Here is a 16,255-nt window from a genome sequence, read left to right on the forward strand (position 1 = left end):
CATGATGTGCCTCTCGCCACGAGAGGCACATCCTGTAGGCAGTCAACTGGCTCCAGCGCCTCTCCTCCTCCCCAGTGAAACCGCGGCACACCTGAAATCTCAGGAGGCACACCAGGGTGGCCTTGGCACAAAGGGTGCTGAGGCTGTAGCTCTAACCCAGTGTATCTCAAACTGAGGTTGTGGCTTCAAATCCAGAGCTGCTCCTTGTGACCTGGGCAAGTCACTCAATCTTCCATTGCCCCATATATATTAAGATAGATTGTGAGCCCACCAGGGCAGATAGGTACTCAAGCATTTTTCCCCCCGACTGTAAACCACTTAGATAACTTTGATAGGCGTTAAATAAATACCTACAATAAATAAATAAATGAAAAGTGGGCTGAAAACCAGGGAAGACAGGGTTCAAATCCCACCGCTGCCCCTTGTGATCTTGGGCAAGTCATCTAGGACCAGATTCAGTGCACGGTGCCCATAAATAAGTACCAAAAAATAGGCAGTAAAGCAGGATTCTGTATAGGACGCTTACATTTGGCGTCGCTAAATCAAGAACACCTCGAGACACCTAACTTTGGAATCCACGTGTAACTTTTTTTTTTTTTAATAGCATGGTAACTGGCCATGCCAGTTTTCAGCCAATCCCCCCCCCAAAAAAAAACAAGAAATTAACCCCTTCCCCCCTTTACAAACCCATAAAGCGGTTTTTAGCGCAGGCCACGGCGGTAACAGCTCCAAACTCATAGAATTCTTATGAGCGTTGGAGCTGTAACCGCTGTGGCCAGTGCTAAAAAATACGCTACAGTTTTGTAAAAAAGAGAGTGGGGGGGTAAATTGCCAATTAAGAGTTCTGTGCAGAACTCTTAGGATGCCCGAGGCGCCCTCTGACATCTACCTGACACATAGGCATGGTTAAGGGCGGAGAATAGGCACGTTGACTTAGGTGTCCGAGTTGGGAGCCGGCAAATCAGGCCAAGTAAAATCTGGTCTAATGTGCTGAAGCTGACCTCTAGGACACCTAGCAATGCTGCTATAAAGGATGCCTAGTGGTTGATTGACAACCACGCAGACCACTATTCATAGAATCAGGCCCTAAGCGCTATTCTATAAAGAATGCACTAGGCACCAATTGCTGCACCTAACACCTGTTAAAACAGTGCAAATGCCTGCAGAACTCCCCAGCCCCCTACTTGCCATGTTTGCTTGTTAAGTAGATTATAAGCTCTTCTGAGCAGGGACCGTGTCTTCAATGTTCTAATGTAGCAGCACTGTAGAAATGAGAAGCAGTAGACGTAGTAAACCAGGGTTCTCAAAGTCCCTCCTTGAGGGCCGCAATCCAGTCGGGTTTTCAGGATTTCCCCAATGAATCTGCACGAGATCTATGTGCATGCACTGCTTTCAATGCACATTCATTGGGGAAATCCTGAAAACCCGACTGGATTGCGGCCCTCAAGGAGGGACTTTGAGATCCCTGCAGTAAATGCTGGCGACTACCTGTGCAATTTTTTGGAATGTCCCTGGCCACACCCCCTAGTCATTCGTTATTAGAATGAGGCGCTAAGCCATACAGAATAGCAGGCAGCAAATTTTAACGAGTAGCAATTAACATCATTAATTGGTTGTTAAGCCAATTGCTGGTTAAAAACTCATGAACCAATCAATTTGTGTGCACATCTCGGCAGCACGCCCAACTTGGATGCCCTATAGAGAATACGGGGGTTAACCCTTCACCACTTCAATGACAATGTTAGACGGTGAGACCTCTGGGGACAGGAAAAAAAACCTACTTTTCCGGAATGTAATTTTCCTTGAGCTACTACTGGGAAAGGCAAGATCTCGTTCCACAAGATTCTCTCTTCCCTTCCAAAATTATTTCAGGAAGAACTACTGTATGTATTTATTATATCTACTTGAATAAACCTAGAATTTTTGAGCCATAAAAACGGGGGCCTTGGTTTATATTTGAGTCTACCCCCTCCCAGACCCATTGCAGGCCTACCTTAAGCCCTGCTGGTCCAGTGGTGAGCCAGGGCAAGAGCGACCGTCCTATGCTCCCGCCCCATACGTTCTCACTATTCAAAATGGCTGCTGTGAGCTCCCATAGCGGTTGCTATGTGTATTTACCGCCTTTTCATGAAGAGATTCATCCAAAGCGGTTATAATACACTGAATAGTAATCAGGTACTCTTAAGTATTTTATCTATCTGTCCCTGCAAGCTCTCAATCTAAGTGTAGTATCTAGTGCAATGGAGAGATTATCCCCCTGTTTTACTAAGGTGCGCTAGCCGATTCTATGGATGCATTAGCATTTAGCGCGTGCTAATTGCTAGCGCAAGCTAAATCATTTAGCGCGCCTTATTAAAAGTACCCTTAAGCGACTTGCCCAGAATCACAAGGTGCAGGCTGGAGTTGAACCACTAGGCCTTGCAAGACTGACGGTGAGTTGGGCTTATATTCGAGTACATATGGTAGATTCACATCAACTTGAGACACACAAATATTATGGATTAAATATGTGCATATGCTCAAATTTTGGAAAAAAAAGTATGCACACAAGTGAAATCCCCTCCCCCACCCCTGCCCTTGGGAATATTTTCTCAAACAGCAAGTAAACTCGGGAATCTGCGAGCTGCGCATCGGACACTCACTTTTGTAACAGGCTCTTTCTATGCATAAAGACCTGCTTTATCCTAGTTTTGAGAATCATCCTACTTAGGGGTTTTCAAATGTTATTTTTGCTATATTTAGATCAGTTCTTCATAGCTCCAAGTACTTTTTTTAATGTTTTCTACTGAAGAATGAGTAAAGAAACCCAAATATATTTTATGTAAAGAAAATGAAAAATTGCAACAACAATTAAAAATTTTGCCTCCATTGGTGACAGTACATTACTAAAAATATATGCATATATCATCAGTATATCTTCTGTGGACAGAAGTCTAGCAATACCTCGTCTATAGGTGTATCATTTCAGCTCCATTCTTGAAATTATGCACTCAGTTCGTTTGACTCATGCCGTGCGATTCTATTTCTCCTTCCCTCTTCTGTCCTACTGGGGTGTTTTTCAGCAATTTTCTCTTGTCCCCTTGAGCTAGAATTTCAGTAACTTTAACAGTGGCCTGAGATTCCACCCCCCCCCCCCCTTCCCCTTAGTGAGGAACTGCGCAGACTTTGGCTCCAGAACACAGCATTCTGGAATCTGAGTCAAGTCAATAGATGTCACTGTTCATTAGTGGCTGAGACTCTCCAACTCTCCCGCTTACCCTTCTCCCTCCAAAACTTTGAGCACTTCCTCTCTACCGTTGCAGCATCTCTAACCCTGGCCAACCGAAGATGCAGAAGCCAGGCCTGGGAACCGAATCCTATTCTCTGCATGGCGACACAGAGAGCGCTGTCAGAGCTAACCTTTGACCTATATCTTTTATGCCTTCCGTGAAACACTTCCTGAAATGCAACATATTTACTGTTTGGTTGTTTTTTTCAATTAAGGTGGTATCTACAGGAAATAAAAACCCTTCCCTGTATATCAGTCCAAATCACATCATCATCGCAGGCCTCTCCCCAGGCCTACCTTAAGCGTTTCTGGTCCAGGGGTGAGGCAGGGCATAAGAAGTCTCCTATGCAGTCTTACTACTCAACATGGCGGACATGGGTTCCCACAGCAATCTTGCAAAACTGCCATGAGTTCATTTTATACTCAAATCAACACTGGTCAGAAGCAAACAAATGATTTTCTTTTTGAGTCATCCATCCATCCGAACCCTGAATGATAAGTGTCACACTTATATTTAAAAAAAAAACAACCAAACACGCACAACCATGTTGATGTACCTATAAATATGGAACTCTTCTCAACTGAAATCTACCACGTGAAACATAAGAAACAGCTGCTATCATATTTATGGTGTCCTTTTTACATATTAATAACTAGTTTAATGATTCATTTAATACTTGGCTACTTAATCACCTTTTGGGGGGGAGGGGACGGCTATCACGGTTTATATTTGGATATTCAAGTATATTTGGTATGTATAAATTAAAAGAAAAGGGGGTATTTAGGACGTTCTTTACTTTGCAATGCAATTGATTGGTCTAAACATAGCTAGCTGGCAGTTTTCCTGTTGGTAAATGAATTTATTACAGACAAAATGTCTGGCCCTGTGATTCTCCTCAGTTATCTAGCTCTAATATGAGTGAAAGCTCTCACACTTGCCACCTACTGCGGTGTTGAACCCCCCAAAAGAAAGCATTTGCTGGTTTTTATTCAGATTGGCAGAAGTTAAAGATACGACCTCCAAGATATTAAAGGACCAATATGGCTTCTAGGATGCTAAAACACTTAAAAATGGAGGGAGGGTGTAAAAAATGCACAGCTTTCCCTTTTTTGCTAATTTATCCGAGTCATTGAAATCATTTTAAACTCTGCTTCCTGCAAGTTTGACCTTATATTAGGTCTGCCAAAATAGGCAGCTTCTCAAAATATAACATAACTCTTAAGATTAGTCTGAATCCACTCCACACACCCACCACCCCCATTCACGTATGCTAGTTGTCTAAGCCAGCTTTTGGTCAGTAGCTGTTTTGGGGAGCAAGACATTGTTTCAGTTGACAGTGGAAGGGGGGACCCCCGCCCCCCCCCACAAAATAAAAAGAAAACAAACCTTTTCTGCACAATAACAATGCACTTTCTGCGTTTCTGCAGAGAGGCATAAATCAATTTCCACACATCCAGACGATAAGTCTGGATGAAGACATCAGCTTAGAAATACGGATTACTAAACTGAAGTATCATTACGATTAGAGATTATAGACCTGGATGCTCACCGTTCTTAACTTCTATAGCCTGAATCAAATTCAGTGGGAATAAAGGGATAGTGGTCCAAGGTCAGTGGTTTGTTTTCAGACAAAAAAACCAACCCAAAACAAAACAAAAAAGCCCTAAAGTCTCTTGTACAATATAGAGAAACATAGACAATATTCCAGTGCTTATCTTTTTCATTAGCATGGAGCTTCCAGGTGTAATACATTTTTTTAACACTGGTCAACGGCAATCAAATGGTTTTCTTTTTAAGTGAGGCATCTCTCTGGACCCTGAACAACAAGCGTCACTTTTATATAAAAAAAAATAAAAACACACAACATGTTGATCTACCTATAAATATAGAACTCTTCTCAACTGAAACAGAAAGTTAAACAGCTGGACTCATCTAGTTTAACGATACATGTACTAGTTCACCACTTAATCGCCTTAGAGGCGGGAAGAACACGCAGTAGTTAATTTAAGACGGACCTTATCAAAACACGCAGCTCAAAAAACGTTCCTGCTCAATTTCTATAACCTCCGACGAGGACTGAAAAAGTAACCTTGCTTAGCATTAAGTGATAACTCATAAATTAGGAAGCTATTTATCTTTCACCTCCCCGTTATGTTTTTAAGGTCAACTGTTAAGACGCTCAAGCACATAGGTTATAGGTGAGTTTAGAAACAGGAAACTATATCTGTGTCATTCCCTCTATCCGCCTCATCAATCCCCCTTGTAAATCCCTACCTGAGCATTATGTAAATTCACCTTTTTGTCCTGGGTACCTGTCAAAGATATTGTTAGTTCTTTTAAGCAGGGACTGTATTTAATGTACAGTGCTGTGTACTATAATTATCTTTTATTATGCTGGCATCTAACTGTTGCTTTGCTGTACCACGTAAGGTGTCAGAGCTCAGCTCTGTATTAATTATAACCAGCACTCTTGTGTATTTTTTTTTTTTAAATAATTCTCAAGAATATTTACACACATCCACCGACCCCTTGGCAAAAAAAAAAAAAAAAAAACCATCCAGTTTAGTTCTCCAAGAGGCATATTGTCTAGAACAGTTGGGGGGGGGGGGGTAATCTTCTTCCAACCTCCCTGGAATTAAGAGAAATATAATAGATCCTTTAAAGGCCTGATGAAGGAACTGAAAAGGGGTTGCGCTCATTCTGTAGCCTTCCTTTTAAATGTGATTTCTTGTACCTTGAATCACTTGGGGTGGGGGGGGGGGGGCAACCTCATCTAGATCAGCCATCAGAACCTCTATAAAGAGGGCTTATATGAGAGAGAGTGGCCGAACAGGCACAGTGTGAAAAGAAGTGGAAAATTAAAACTGAAGCAGTTGACGAAAGGGCTTAATTTACTGGCATGTACAGTATGCAAATGAGATTACTCTCAGCTTAACTGCATCATTTATGTCCATAATAACGGCATCATCATTACAGGGCTCAAATTAAATTACACCATAATTAGCATATCAAAGTGATTGGTTAAAGTTTAAAACAAATACCCAATTTTGTTAATGAACAGCTGTAATTGTCACGCACACTTCGATGAAAACTCTCTAAACAAATATATGTTTTAGAAGAGAGAAAAGATTTGGAAGGCACGGGTCTAGGCAAGGGAAGTGAATGACCTTGAAGAATGGCACGGGCTGCTCGACGAATGTTAAATCTGGGCCGCTTATAATCGGGGGACTAAAATGCTCTGTCCATTTTTAATTTTCAAGCAAGAGTGTCGAAAAATACAAAAGGAAGCGTGTGAAACCGCTGTGAGCTCTCCTCAGCAACACCAGGGTGAACCACGCCCTCACCCCCGTGCCCCCCAGCTTCACGCCCCTTTCTGTATGACCTAGAAGACACGTTCCATCCTATACCACCGCATAAAACTCCCTTCACATTATGGTGAAGCCTTCAGCAATGGGAGCCTGCCAGGTGCGAACTCCCAGACTGCCTTTTCTCCTGTAAAACAGAAGAAGGGAAAAAAAAAAAAAAAAAAGGGCCATTTCTAAGTTCACAATGTTACACCAGTTTTCCAGCAAAGTTGATGACATGATAACATATTAGACAGCCTGCAATTCAATTTACTTTAACCTAATCATAGCTATAAAGCAGATCTCAAGGTGGAACTGGACTGTTTCTTTTTTTTTTTTTTTTTCTTCCAAGACTCTGCCTAAGAAAATAAAGTTAGGAAAAAATTTTAAATCAATTACTGCAGCTATGTACTCTAAACGCGAAGTGAAACAAGTTCCGCTGAAACTGAATCCTAATTGACAAAATAATAATAATTAGGGTTACTAGAGGTGTTTGAGGTGCTCAAAGAGGAATAGGGCGAGCTCTAAAGGTAGTGATATCACGATGGCATCTAAAGCAAAATCCATCTACAGCATTTCTGCTTTTCTTCCCCTCACAGATTCCCATGTTTATAGTTTACTCCCTGTTACTTCTCAACATTTATCAAATCAGAGTGTTTTAAATTTTTCAGAAAAATAAGATTTTTTGTTGTATTCAAGGAATCCATTAAAGCCCCGGCTCTGAAGCACTATGCGAATGTCAATGCATTTCAAGGTACAGCCAGGGCAAATTCACTCCATCAAGCAATGATAAACCCTCATTATCTTGCAGGGAGGATTCGTGATCGGCAACCCGCCATGCCAGGTTCTAATAAATCCCTGCAAAATGAAAATACTTCCACGTCTAATTAGAGGCTATCAACTCTCAGCACCCCCTACTTCAATGGTAAAGAGTTGAAAGAAGATCTCTAAAATTTAAATACATTTTTCTGCGTGCATTTTTTTTTTTTTTTAAATCAGACACTTATTTTGAATTAACTAGCAGCTCTCACCAATTGCTCAAAAGGTTTTTGAGACATTTGCAAACTAAATTTGATATCAACATACTATTAAACATGCATAAATCATATGCTAAACATATATTCATGTATACATGCAAATGCTTCTAGTTGTCATCATGTAAGTTACTTATTACAGCTCTGTTAAAATGAGTTGAATAGGAAGTCTCTGAATCTGTGCAATAAATGAAGGACAAAAATAACCCAGGACTATCCCAGAGCTCCCAGGGTCTTTCAAACTGAAATAAAATTCAGAAGCAAGAATTTTCAGCTTTCGCTCAGTCCTACTGCAGGTAAGGAAAGTCTGGAAGTGAAACTCCAGAAGCTGTCCCCCCACCCCCACACAGTACACAACCATCTGTATTTCTGTTTGCAAATACAGTTTCTGTTTCAGCTTGAAAAAAAAATGTCTTTCTGGTACCTAAACTTTTAGCCTCTTATACAAATTATCTACTACAGTCAGGTCTAAAACCAAACGGGAAATATACACATAGACAAAACGCAGCCCAATGTTCTGTCCAAGATTTCTAAGGTGCAAGAAATTGCCACTACGGTACAAAGCAAATCCTACTTCAAACAAATCTCAGAACTAACAGGTCCCAGGACTAAACAAAAGCCCCCAAAGCCAGCTTAGGACAGAGACGGGCGCTTTGCAAAGCCCAGCCACGGCACTAACAGCTGAACGGAGAGGCGGCCGCTTCTGGAAGTTGAACCACAGGACGGAGAGGGGACACTAGGAAGACGTCCCTCCCCCGGAGCACACACAGTGTTTTTTTTCCAACAACCTACCTTTGTTCTGGTGCGGCAGATAATAACTGCAAGCTCGGAGACCATGAGGATTTTTTTTTTTTTTTTTTTGGGGGGGGGGGGAGAAATCAACCAAGAAAACCCACAAGTATACAAGAAGGGGGGGGGGGGCGTTCTGGCTGAGAACTGAGTTGAACGCAAGTCCCGGCTGCCACTAGCCAGAGCGCGCGCACCTCTGCTCGATCAACATCTGCAACTGCACATCTGGCCCCGGGCAAAGAAAGCGAGAGAGCGCGCGCGAGCCAAAGGGGGCCGAAGCGCGTCTTTCTGTGCGGCGCTGCGCGTTCAGTTTTGAAAGTGGCGAAGGGCCCGGGCCAAGGCGACGCTCTTACCTTAATGCTCCTAATACAGGGCTCCTCGGCAAACATAACGCGCGCAAGCCGAAGGCTCTGAAGTCAGGAACGGCGGGGAGGGTGCAGCAGACACAACCCCACACCCATGCACATGCAGACAGAACCGTGCCTTGCCATTTGCAAACAGATGCAGCTTTGTCTGGGCTGCCTGGCATCAAAGCGGGTTTACATCTAGGGACTGATCTGACACTTTTTTTCCCTCCCCGAGCCAGCCTTTTGTGGAGTTGGGCCGCTGCTTCCTTATTGTCTGAGCAGCAGCTCCGGAGCTTCTCCCCGAGGGGGCCTCCCAGCCCCTGGCTCGGCTTCTTTGCACTGGGAGGTAACCATATTAGGATGTGGATGGCAAAGTCAACAATAACACTTGCTCAGATATGGAATTTTCTTCCCTCTCTCTCTCCTCGGCTAATGCTCTTGGTGTCAGCCTCTTTCCAGCCTTTCCCACTACTTTTGTTTTCTCACTAAAGCCAGCCTTGTTTAGACAAGGGGGGAGGGGAGGGGCAGGGATTCAGATCATCCTGTCCATGGTTCCAAATTTCTCACTTCCAACCTTTCAAAGAAGATTCCCAGAGTTAAAGGGCCTGCAGACCATAGGAGAAATAAGCTAGTGCCTGAAGAGTGTTTTAACATTTGAAAAATCCGGACTGGATTTGAAGTAGAAACGATTAGATACTTTTGCAAAGGTGCATGAAATGGCCCTGAAACAGAATTTCACGGAGGACCCTCTGGGATGTGTCCACCCTTTGGAGATTCCCGCATCCAGTTTGGGGGCAAATCCTGACACGCAAGCTGGATGTGGATTCCTGGAATTCTGCAACACTGCGCACATCCGAGAATGCCCCCGACCCGCTCAGGCTCCCTTTTTGGGTTGCCTGCTATGAAATTTACATGCACAAGCTTAGCACAAGCTTACGGAATAACATGAAACCAAGTGCGCATGTGCCTAGTTGGGCCAATTCATCTCTGGATTGTGCCCAAATTGGACGCCCTTTATAGAATCCGGGGATTAACATGCAAATTAGCACACATTAACCACTACCATTTTGCATGTGCAACTTAATTGAAAAAGTTAATTGCTGCTAATTGGCAATTAACAACGCACTAATTTGCATGGATTTGAATGTCCATGCACAAATTTCTAAGCGCATTCTATAAAGTGGCGCACAGAGATTCTAGTGTGTGAATCTCAAATGGGGCATGGGCGTTCCTAAAGGTTAGGCGCACTGTTGCAGAGCGCCCCCGGTCTGCGCACACATCAGGGGCAGGTATTTAAGGCCTGGTTTTCATTGGCTTAAATGGGCACTAAGCGTGATTCTATAAACTGCGCATAATTTCAGAGGGGCTGTCCTTTTTGACACCGATCCTTTATGTCTCATAGAAACAGTAGATTACGGCTCCCAAGTGCTTTTGGGGTTTGAGGAAGACCTAGGCAGGGCGTATCATAACATCATAGTACATTTCTCCCTCATCATTCGCGGGGGATACGGGCAGAGCCGGAATGCCGAAAAACCGCGATTATCCGGCTCTGACCCACCCCCACCTCCCTGCTGCTTTCCCGGCTTTACCTGGTGGTCTAGAGGGCTTTCGGGGCAGGAGCGATCTTCCTACGCTCCTGCCCCGTGCAGATCACCATCAGGAAATGGCTGTAGGGAGTTCCCGACGTAATCTCGAGAGACTACGGGAACTCCCAGCAGCCATGGAAAAAAAGATGGATTTTTTTTACATTAAGACTGTTTTTTTAATTTTCCCCCTCCCCAGAAAAAAAATTGCGATTATATGAAACCGCGAGTGCAGGAACAGCGAATGGGGAGGGTGAAGTGTAAAAGCCCTTAAATCATAGCTCATGTATTAACATAACTCATGTATAGCAACGCTATTAAAAAGGGTTGTTTTTTTTTTACCGTACTTCATTTTAGCATCAGCATGGTTTACAAATATTAAAAGGAAAAGAACGCGACCACATGATATTGTATTGTGACTTTGTCAAACATTATTGGATGCAAATGTGGGACATCAAATGCGCTGTTACGGATATTAAGGAAGATTTAACATTGGCTATTATTATATATGGGAGATATGGCATGAAAAGCTATATCACTCACTGATGCTACCGCCAAATTACTCAAAAGTCTGACACTTATAGCCATTAAAACTACTCTTACCAACTGGAAAAACACTTTGGTTCTATCTTATAATGTATGCATGATTGCAAAATAAGAAAAAACTTTTGCTGAAAGACACGGCCATATCTATACCCACAATAAGCTCTGGCTACCTATACTTAAACGCTGTGAATACAGATATAATTCATGTACTTGTCGAGTTTCTGTGATATTATACTGTTTTATTTTTAGTGGACTGTCATCTGTTTTGCTCTACTTTAACTATTAATAGTTTCACTTTGATTGTAAATTTTCTATTACTTTGTAATTTTTCTTTTCTATGCATTGAATAAAAATATTCAAATCAAAAAAAGAAAAAGAATGCCATTAAAAACAAAGAAAACCAAAAGAGAATTAAATAAAATTAAAGTTTAACAGTTGCCTAAGAAAGGACTCCACGCTAAACCGAAAAGATACGTCTTCACAAGTGACCTAAATTTTGGATAGGAAAGTTCAGAACGAATCTCAGAAGAGAATGCAAAAAAAAGCAAAATTACAAGCCAAACTAAGGCCCTCTTTTACAAATGTGCACCAAGCGTTTTAGCGTGCGCTAAATCAATGCACGCGCTAATGCGTCCATAGGCTAACATACACGCATTATCGTTTAGTGCATGCTAAAAAGCATAGCGCACCTTTGTAAAATAGAGGGTAAATGAACCGAAGGTAAACTTAATTGGTGAGCAGATACAGAACACAAGTTACTGAATCTCGTATATTGTATCACCATTACTGAAGCTCAGGTATTGTAACATCATTATAGAAACTCAAACTATACCCCAGGTACAGTAACACCATTACTGAAGCTCATATTATCACAACACCGTAACTGAAGTTAACATAAACCGCTCTGAATTGACTGCAGAGTCATTATTAGCAGTATTGAAGCTTTCAATAAACAATAATCACAAAATGGGCCCAGAGACCACATTGAAGTTGGCACGGAAAATATAGTTCAAGAGCATATTAGGGCAGCTACTTTTCCTGTAATGGTTCCACAACTTTGGAATTCTATACCATTAACACTCCGATTAATAGGAATGCTTCCTAAGTTTAAAACCAAATTTAAAAAACATTTCTTTTTTTCTGACACCTATGAAAATAAATAGTTAATAGTTCAGCATTGAAAGAATCCTGTAAAGGCACAAGAAGATTTGCTTTTATAAGGTTGGGGGGGGGAACTGAACTGTATTTTAATTTATATATTTATTTTTTATTAGTGATTTTTACCTAACTAAATTTTGGATATTTGGATTTTAGATTGTAAGCCACCCAGAAGGTTTTTGACCCAAGCTTGGACTGGGATAGTAAGATCTGAATAAACTTGGAAACTTAGGCCTAGAGCCTGAGCCAATCGGGGCCTTAGGCCCCTCCCCATGCATCACATGATGCACTGGGGTGGGGCCTAAGGCTCGCAGTGCACTGGAAGAGCCGGAGGAGCAGGAGGCCCCCCTCCTGCTCCTAACGTAAAGGTATGGGAGGGGGAGGCTGATGGCAGGAGGGAGTGGGCCTGCTGTTTTGTTTTAGGTTTTTCCTGCTTTGGGGGCAGTGACTGAATCTTTAGTGAATCTGGGCCTTAGTATACGTTGTCAATTGTGCACTTAGCATCTCTTCAATAGGTGGCAGAAGGTACCTGTGCTTATTACAACCAGTGTTAATGGTACGATAAAGCTCTTTTTACAAAGCAGTGGTAAATGCTAACGCATACTTACCACAACTTAAAATGGCATAGCAGAGTGCGCCAAGGCTAGTTTTTCAACATGCAAACCGTGCACTAAAATATTTTTTAAATATTTTGTGGAGGGAGCAAGTTTGGGGGTTAGAGAGTGGGTGTGTCTATACAAATCGATTGGCACGTCAGCATTGTCAAGCGGTAACAGATCAGTGCAGGTTTAGCGCTCAAGTCCCTACCACCTACAAAATAGATGACTTTATGGGCTTATGCAGTAATGGGAAAATTAGCCTCTGGCCATTAATGGGAAACAGGAAATGTGGCCATTTTCCTCCATGGTAATGACTTTCAGTCACATAAGGGGGCGCTAAGGTCACTTTTTCTCCCACAGTTCGGTAAAAGGGCCTCATGATGTCGAGGTGCATTTAAGTGCAAAATCTTAGTGCATGTGTAAAAAAGAGCCCCTTAATTGGGACTTCAGCAACTGGAAACTGGAGATTTTTGTTCAAAAATAATTTAAGCCGTTTCAGAGCCTTTAAAGTGAAGGTGGTTTTGTTGTCTGAGTGCATGGCACAGCTTATGGCTTTCCATGCATTTTAATCAATCACAAGAGAGTTACCACAAAAAGAAAAAAAAAGCATTTTCAGTACTGTGACCGGCGCCCCCAAGAAGCGAGGGGGAGGGGATGGGGGAAAAGTCTGCATGAAGACTCAAGGCAGCGTCTGATCACACTCAAGGGATTAGCGCATGGAGCCAGCTGTTAATGCACTCTGGCCATTCATTTCTAACAGTGAAAGGTCAGCGTGGGAATCGAGCTGTAACATGGCCCTGAACACCAGGTAAGAAACTGCCTGCTTGCTGAGACACCTGTCCTTTTGGTCCCCCTTCACTCCCTATCAAGCCAAAGGCAATCTGATAAGCAACAGCCCATATGTACTAAGCATGTGCCCCACAGATATGAGATAGGGCAAAATCCTTTGTACATCTGGTTTAGTGGAAAGAAATGCAGTGGAATCTCTTAGAGAGAGGAAGAGATAATGGTTACTGCGGACGGGCAGACTGGATGGGCCATTTGGCCTTTATCTGCCATCATGTTACAATGTTTCTATAAGACACACACCAAAAAGTATTCCAATAAATGCTCACTACTATGGAGAAGAATAGTCTAGAGATAAGACAAAGTAGTTATTTGGAGAAAAGACCTCAGTTTCCTCATCAAGAGGTCTCTATGTCTGCCGTATACAACTTAAAGCAGCATAGGAGAAAACATCCCAGGTCAGAAAAACTCCACTACATGCTACTAGTTTAATAACTATTAATCGAAATCAAAAAAGAACTAGTAGTAAGAAAAAACTTATCTCTCAACGTCTCAATTCTCCAGGTGAGACAAGAATCCAGTTGGATTATATAGAAATGTCACAGTAATCTTCGTCCATTAAGACCCCCGACAGGCCCTGTTTCGCTGTCGCTGCATCAGGGGAAGTCTCTAGAACTGAAGATCAAATGAACATGTAGGTATAATACCATTCATCTCTATATTATTATAAGAAGGAATAACATCTCGTTACTTACATGTGACACAAAACGTTGCTCTATAGATTCTATGAAAAAGAATGGCGGCTCGGCGTTGTGGGCAGGGTTTAAAAAGAAGGTATAAACTCAGAGTTAACCAATCAAGTTAAAGGGGGCGGAGCAAGTTCAAAAAAAGGCGCGCCATTCAATTTTGGCATTTAACCCTGTGGGGATAGTAGATTTTAATCTGAACACCCATTTTTGTTCCCGCTGTCGTAACAGTGTCTTAAAATCACCCCCTTTGCTGGATGGGACCAGTTGTTCAATAACCCAGCATCGCATATCCATAAAGGAATGATTGGTATCTAGGCAATGTTGCACCATCGGAGCTTCTAGTTTCTTATTATTTAGGCAAGATCTATGCTCAATTATTCTTGTTTTGAACAATCGGGACGTTTGTCCTATATAGAGTTTTTGGCAAGGACACTGGATTGCATAGATAACCCCCTTAGATTCGCAAGAAGTAGAAGTCTTTAGTTGATACATTCTCTGATCCACCGGATTAATGAAATTATCACAGTTTAACGATATAGGGCATATAGTACAATGCCCACATTGTGAGTGTCCGGGTCTACCCCCACCAAGTGAAGTGATGGTAGGATAGACTGCACAAGTACTGGTAGGACAGATGGTTTCTAGTAAATTTCTATTCCTGGAATAAGCAGTCAAAACCTTCCTCTCTTTAAAACATGAATGTATAGATAAACAATTCCAGTGTTTTTTAATGACATTTGCAAAGCGTCCCGCCTGTTGTGAGTAACGTAATACACAAACTAGTTGATCCTGCTCTGATGTAGATGAAGCATACTGTAATAGATGTTCTCTATGATTGTGTAGAGCCCTTTTATAGGACGTAGTAATACATTTCTCAGGATAGCCTCGGTCCGTTAGTCTCCTACTTAAAATTTGCGCTTGAATTTTAAATTCATGTTTGTTTGAACATAATCTCCTGTAGCGCAAAAATTGCGAGGTAGGTAGACTTTCCTTCAAGTGACGGGGATGCGAGCTGGAAAAATCTAGGAAGGTGTTACGATCAGTTGTTTTCCGATACACTGAAGTGTGGAAAATGTTGTCCTTAATATTTATACTAACATCTAAAAAAGAGATGGTTTGATTTTCACAAGTTGACGTGAACTTAATAGTGGGAAGGCAGGTGTTCAAGAAAGTAACAAACTTCTGCAATTCCAACACAGAGTCCTCCCAGATGATAAAGATGTCGTCTATGTACCGGCACCACAAAGCTACTTTGGAAAAAAAGAAAGAATTGTATACATATTTTTCTTCAAAATCAGACATAAAAAGATTAGCCAGGGAGGGAGCACATGTAGCACCCATGGCAGTGCCATGCAATTGTTGATAAAAAATGTCTTGGAACATGAAGTAATTCTTCTCAAGAGAAATCGACAGTAGCTTGATTAGAAATTCAGTAGGTACTTGATGGGGGCGTTCACGATAGTTCAGACAACCCTCTATAATTTGCAATACTCGTTTCTGCGGGATATTCGTATACAAAGATTGGATATCTAAAGTTACCAGAACAGTAGTTGCAGTGGGTTGATGCTGAGCAAGAATATTCAAAAAATGCGTTGTATCTTGAATGAAAGATGTAATACGTGGAACCAATGGTTGCAGAAAAAAATCAATGTACTGGTTTACCCTCTCTAATAAAGAACCACAAGCTGAAACTATTGGACGTCCCGGCGGAGATGACAAGCTCTTGTGAATCTTCGGTAGAGCGTAAAAGAAAGGTACATTAGGGTGTAATGGAGTCAGAAAATTAAATTCATTTTGAGTTATAAACCCCTGTTTCAGACCTTGAGATGCAATATCCAATATTTCTTTCCTCAAAGCTACTGTAGGATCATCTTGTAAAGGGAAATAAATTAGTTTATCAGACAGTTGACTCAATATTTCAGCTATATAAGCTTCACGATCCAAAATAACTACCGCTCCTCCCTTGTCTGCACGCCTGATGATGATCTGCTTATTCATTTGTAATGAAGTGATAGCCCCTCGCTCTCCTTTGGTGGTATTCCACATATATA

The 16,255-nt window shown here is 41.9% G+C and overlaps 1 protein-coding gene across 8 annotated transcripts in view; it reads right to left on the bottom strand.

Annotated features, from left to right (window-relative positions):
* Nucleotides 1-16,255, bottom strand: part of FOXP1 (forkhead box P1) — an 825,883-nt gene that overhangs the window by 401,216 nt on the left and 408,412 nt on the right. Inside the window, exon 1 of one of the 8 annotated variants that reach the window (XM_033926369.1) lies at nt 8,790-9,218. The exons of 6 other annotated variants lie outside the window; for them this stretch is intronic. The gene's annotated coding sequence lies outside the window, so the exon portion shown is untranslated. Of the gene's footprint in view, nt 1-8,439; nt 8,528-8,789; nt 9,219-16,255 lie in introns of those variants that run through there. One more of the 8 variants, XM_033926370.1, reaches the window with a different exon arrangement.

Source organism: Geotrypetes seraphini, chromosome 17 (assembly GCF_902459505.1).
Source record: "Geotrypetes seraphini chromosome 17, aGeoSer1.1, whole genome shotgun sequence".
Classification (NCBI taxonomy): Eukaryota; Metazoa; Chordata; class Amphibia; order Gymnophiona; family Dermophiidae; genus Geotrypetes; species Geotrypetes seraphini.